This window comes from Alosa sapidissima, chromosome 10 (genome assembly GCF_018492685.1).
Source record: "Alosa sapidissima isolate fAloSap1 chromosome 10, fAloSap1.pri, whole genome shotgun sequence".
In the NCBI taxonomy this organism is placed as follows: Eukaryota; Metazoa; Chordata; class Actinopteri; order Clupeiformes; family Clupeidae; genus Alosa; species Alosa sapidissima.
In genome coordinates, this window is record NC_055966.1 from 19,919,789 (window position 1) to 19,926,171 (window position 6,383).

The window sequence follows — 6,383 nt, forward strand, 5'->3', positions numbered from 1 at the left end:
TTTACATTTTCATGTTTTTATTCAAAAGCACATACAACACATTGTGTTTATGAGTCACAAAAAGTTGTTTTCAAACAATTTTGTATATTTAACAAAATTACACTTTCATCAGTTTCAACAAATCGCTAAATTCACATTATACATCTGATCAGGGTTGATAGCCTATCATAAATTAACAAAAATTTAGTGACTATTTCAACTGCTGTGTCTCAAAATGAAAGGTCTTAACAATTTTTGCAAGTACTCATTGATTACAGATATTTAAAAAAATGACAAGTTTTAAAAGCTTTTTTCTTCCAAACATTTCTACAAATACACTTTTAGCTGCCTTATGATAATGTTTGGTATTTTAAAAATTAGACTTTTAAAAACCAAAACAAAAAAAATAATCATTTTTTGTAACATTCAGCAGTTTTAAAACCTAAAAGGAGCCTAAAACATCATTTTGCCTGGGTAAGGACGGTGCTTGTTAAACAATGGCATAAAAATGGATATGACTGCAAGAGTACTTTAAAACCGTTTCAGTACATCAAATATAAGCCAACAATGAAACTATAAATGATATTTTTATATAAAACTTGGTAAAAAATAGTTATTTCAAACTGTACAGTCACCAAGTACACAGAATAACCCAAAAGAAAGCCATTCATTTGGCATCTCCCGCAGCTTCGACTTTCTGTGCCTACAATAAAAAAATAAAAATAAAAAAGAAGAATTAGATCAATACTCAAACACATAGGTTGGCAGAGACTAACACCATTTATTTTACATCAACACTCGGTTTTGCTTCAATGTAAAGTTTCAATACAAGTTTCCAGGTTCCTCTATAGTGTAGATAAATAGAAATGCATATGTAGGTAAACAGAGAATCTACTCCCTCTGGAATTCATGCACACAGCCCAAAAATGTCAAGTAGCATCCATCCACTAATGATTTTTGTATGCAAACTATATGCACAGCTCACGAGTGGGCTAACAGGTCATGTCAAAATCCTTGACACCCAGACTGCAGCTGTGATCAGAAAACACCTCTTTCTCAGGTGCTGCTGGCATCTTTTTTGGACTGTTTACATTTCTGTTGGCCAGCCATGTGCTGTATTCCCTTGCCTTATGTCTCTGTGCACTTTCCCTAAGGGAGTAAGATCTTCCTCTACCCTTGTAGCCCATCCCTTCATATTTGTGATGAGAAAGTAATTGTAAGTGTATGTTTTGAGTTGTTTGTTTTGACGAAGAAATCAGAAATGCAAACGTTTTGCTCTACATACTTTTGTCCTCTGCCTTCAAGTGGATACTGTAATCTCTGGTACATGAAGGCAGCACTCTTTGATTTTTGCTATCCCAGAGCTAACCTGCAATGCAACTTGCAGTAGTAAGTTAGCCATGTGGTAGCAAAAATCTGAGCTTGCCATCTTAACATACTGGAGATCACAGTACCCACTTGAAGGCAGAGGACAAAAGTGTGTTGAGGAAAACGTCTGCATTTCAGACTTTGTCGTCCCTGTGTAAGTTTAACAGGTGCAATAATTCAAATTTCCCATAGGAAAAAAACAAACAAAAAAAAACACAGAAAACGGATCTCAAAGATGGCAGCTTTTTTTGTAGGCGAACTTCAGAGGTCTATTAACATCATTTGTATGACAGATTTTAAATCTGGGGGTGAAAGTGTTGGAGGGCGGTGGTGAAAGCCATAGATATTAGAACGCTAGATACTGCATTGTCGAGTTCTATTAGGTGGCATACATGAACGCGGCCGCCATATTGCTGGGGGCAAACACCTTACTGTCCATGGGCAACACTTGCCGGCAATCAGAGACACCTGTCTGATTTCCAATCACAGACACCTGTTTCTCCATTGGCCTCCAGTGATTGTTGCCCCCACCAAAATGGCAGCACTATTTACGTACGTTCTGGAACCCAATGTGGTATGGACCCTTTCAAGAGAGTTCCATTATCAGCATCATAGTTGGCCCCACAAGACTTCCTTTTTAACATTCCATATGTTATCTTAATGCAGAGGAAGTAGATTGGGGCCCAAATAGAACGTTCAAGCATTGCTTTTGTTTTTATTGTTGAAAGGGTCTATTGGTGAAAGCTGCCAGAGGCAGAGGCAACTCTCTAAAGCAGCAACACGCTCACACTTACTGACTTGCTTAATCCCTCAGTGATAATGTATGATGTTAGCAAGGACAGCCCTCTCAGTTCTCTTTCAAACTTTTAAATCGCCAACGACGAACGTTTCGGGATGAGCGCTCTCCTTCAGTGCATAATCGCCATTATACGCTGAAGGGCGCATAGCCCAATACGTCCATTGTTGGCGATTAAAAGTTTGAAAGAGAACTGAGAGTGCCGTCCTTGCTTACATCATACAAACTCTCCAGCTTTGACAAGAGCAACACACTTCACCATTTAAATCACTATTTGTGCCTTGACAATTGTCATGAGACGCAAGATTAATTTAAAACTCCCAGACATAGTTAAGAGTTACTAATATCATTTTGCCCATTTATGGAATTTAGCCCACATTTCTCACCGGGCTTATTTATCAGAAGTGCCTGTCTTATATGCTACAGAATGTAAAGCTACCCACTTCATTGTATGTGCTGGGATTCATTGTAGAGTTTTGAGGACAAATCACATTCTTGCCATAATTTCATGGAAACCTTTATTATACAACCACCTCAAATGAAATTGGCTCTACTGTTGTGTGCATGAAACCATACAACTTGGTAATTTACATCGAAAGTCATGTCCATGTAACTGAATGGAGTACTTGTAATCACATCTTTACTGCAAGTGTGAGGTTAAAGTTTAGACATTTAAGTAAGTTTTTGCCCCCTCCCCCCAATTATCTCATTGCATGCTTTTAACAGTATGCAATTTGTTAACATTTTGAAACCATACACACCTCTGCCTTGGCCTCGCCATTTTCAGCAGGCTTCTTTCCCTTGGCTGCTTTCTGCAAAACAGATGTGAAAGATTTGAATAGCTAGTCATGTGTGAAGTTACTCTGTGACATGTTTGAGCATTACATTGACAAACAAACATTCCTAAGGGCATCATTCCACCAGGACATCATATGCTGCATGATTGTATATAAAAACAAACATTTTAAAAAATCATATCCAAATTATTCAAGGAACTGTGACAAAGCTGCCACACAAACTACTTTGACTGAAGGACATTTCTACAGCAATATTCAGAATATCAACTGTAAACAAGTCAGTACATAAATAAAAAGATTAATTCATAAGTACATGGTACCAAATATACTCAATGTTCAATTTCATATAACTGCAATGAGAGAGAATGAGTAGTGGTCCATTCACTTTTTTAATTTAATTTATTTATGTTAATTTGGGCCTGCAATCAACTTCTGTCTCCAATTAACGTAATCATACCTTCGGTGGTGCTGCCTTTTTGGGTTTGGGGGCTGGCTTTGGAGGTGCTGGTTTCTGATAAGATGAAAAATACAATACAATTGATTACCACTTTTGAGGGTATAACCTCTACGGGATATCATAACTGAATTGGAAATACTACTTACAGCCGACAACCTTGCAGACCGCCGTGCTGGCTGTGAAAATTTAATAAAAATATACACATGTTTAGTAAAGTTAAGTACATGCATGTACAAATGTGTAAAAAAAAAAAAAAAAAATTTGACAATACATGCTGAATTATGTTTAAACTATACACAAACCTCTTCACTGCCTTTTTTGTCAGCCTAGCATGGAACAAAAAAAGAGAACAGACATAACGTCATTATTGTAACAATACACATTCCCCTATGCTTAAATTAAATATAATATTAAGCTTAAACATAGGGCCGAATGTAATTTCCATAGTTGACTATTCTCTCCTCTGATTTGTTTAAGAGGTAGTGACATCACTGTTTATCTTTATGTTATTTGCTAGACACTTTTGTTGAATTTTATTTGAAACTATTTTTCTTTAACTAATGTAGTGTATACCGAAAACCGCTTTGGACAAAAAGTGTCTGGCAAATATCATAATCTATGAAAGCAGCAATTAAAGGCAAAGAGTTCCATAACATTGCACAAAACGTCGAATCTCCACTGAGAATGCTACACACAACGATTGGCGCGAATCTTTGTCGTGTTTCCAAATGAGGGCGATTTCCGAGATGAGTGTGACAGATGTTTTCATTTGACTATATGAACGATAGCCCATTCCCGCTCAAATTCAAATCTGTTTGCAGCCGCGGTGCATTGATGCTCCTTTTGTTCTGCTTCCTTTCTACCAATGCGCGCCTGTCATCATGGTTCAAAATCCTATCATAAGAGGAAGACAAATGTTGTCTTTTCGATGACCACCAAGCGCCAGAACGACGTTAATCTCTATTGTAACGAATAATAACATTAGTAACGTCGAATGATCACTGCAATACATGAAAAATACTTTAAGGTTAGCCCGCCATAAAGGTCACTTAATAACAGCAGAGAAGCTAACGTCATATGGGCGGGCTAACTGTTAGCACGCCATCGAAGTGTGTCAATATCACGGAGTAGACCTAGTTAAGCTAACGTTGGCTAGTAGTTTTACTATGACTGACAGTAGACAGCCGTTGGTTTTCTTGTACCATGACTGTGGCAAATGTAAGCCCTATTACATTTAGCTAAATATAAACACAATATGTTCTGCTAATGTTAACAAATTGTTAAGTTGACATTCACTGCATTCACCACACTGATGTTCAAGGAAGATGGTCGACAGTCTGACGTTAGCAGACTACTGGCAGCAAGCAAAAAGCATCATCAGCAACCTAACGTTAGCCATAATATAAGCTACGTGTTTCATACCAACTGTAAAGTCGACCGCAACGTTACAGGGTTGTGTGTTAAATATTCGAGTCAACTAGTCAGCTGCAGGGGTTAACGTTAGTCGAAAGAAGATAAACAATGCGAATTATCTGACCAAGCTAGCAACCATCAAGAGGCCAAACAAGGTCAATTACCATTTTTAACATAGTTTAGAATCTACTTGAGCACCATTAAACGTCGGGTTCAACAATAGTTTGGCTGTGCGCTTGTGGCGCAAGATCGACTTCTTGAGATACGTCAATGAACGCGTTTGAATGCCCAAGCAAGTCAAAACGTTAACGTTAACCGTCGAGGCGGCAAATCTAGCAACGTTATCCCCATATCACTTTTATTTATATAGCGCAATAGAGCCCAAATAATCATAGGCCAGTTGGATAAATGCATTTGCACAAAAGGTGTTTGCCGTTGATCTCTTATTACATTTAGACAATCCAGCTAACGTTGCCGCCATTTCCCAAGTAAGTAACGTTAACAGTAAATCCCACACAAATATCAGCTGGCTGTGATGTGAGAACGCTAACGTAAACTTGAATGTCTGAAGAAACAAATCAGCTTCAAGTTAAGTACGTGCCATTTACTCACTGAAACAGACGATAAGGTAAACACTTGCACAGCTATTAAATGCATGTAGTTCTTTTGACCGCCGAAAATAACAAACGATTTTAAACGTTAATAATAATATAAAAAAAAACAGGCGCGAATTCCTTACCTTTCTCTTGGGCATCTTGTCACTTTTTTGGACAAAAGCGTCTGCTTATTCAGATAAGTAATACGGAAAAGGCACAGACGCTATGTACTGACTCGCGCCTTAACGAAAATAAATGAATAGCAATATGTTTATTACCTATTTATATTGAAATGTAGGCTAAGATAGAAACCGGTTTTAACCAGATTTTTATTCTTCCTTCACTGATTGGTTGTTCATCTAATCATATGTTCTTGGGCGTGGTATACTCTTAAAGCTGCAGTGATTGTCGGAAAAACAGCTTGCAATGGCACATCATCTCCGGATGGGGTATTGTTTTCCTTGGCTAAAAGATATCCATGCAGTGTCCTAGTCAAGGGTCCTGGGACTGTTGCCATGTTAGGAGTAGGGAAACAAAATGTGTAGTACAGACCACGATTAATTGATTGATTGATTAATTAATTAATTAATTAATAAATAGTAATGAATTATTACACATGAAGTGGTGTGACAATTAATCTTGAAGATGTTTAAAGACAGCCATAGTTAACTTCAGTCTGCTTTAGATCAGGTTTAATGAATGTGTATTGTTATAACATCAAAGATGTGTTTCTAGTTAAAGTAAGGAATCAAGTTGGTAATACTTTATACCAGTGTTTCTCAAACTTTTTCAGACCAAGGACCACTTAACCAATAAATAGAAACCTCACGGACCACCTACTGTAATAGATATAGCTAAAAAGAAAACAGTAGACCTACTTCAACAGTATATTACACAATAGGCATACTCACTGAACAACCTTAGTGTCTTGGCACCTTGCTTATTGTGTCAGAGGATTCATATGATTTAAACTGGCA

At 37.4% G+C, this 6,383-nt stretch overlaps 1 long non-coding RNA gene across 1 annotated transcript; it reads right to left on the reverse strand.

Moving 5' to 3' along the window:
- LOC121719999 lies at positions 1–5,703 on the reverse strand. The gene is made up of 6 exons (XR_006034424.1): positions 5,550–5,703; positions 3,700–3,723; positions 3,544–3,573; positions 3,398–3,451; positions 2,905–2,955; positions 1–682 (listed from the first exon to the last, which is right to left on the reverse strand). It is a non-coding gene; the product is annotated as an uncharacterized LOC121719999 (long non-coding RNA).
- Positions 5,704–6,383: the final 680 nt, after the last annotated feature.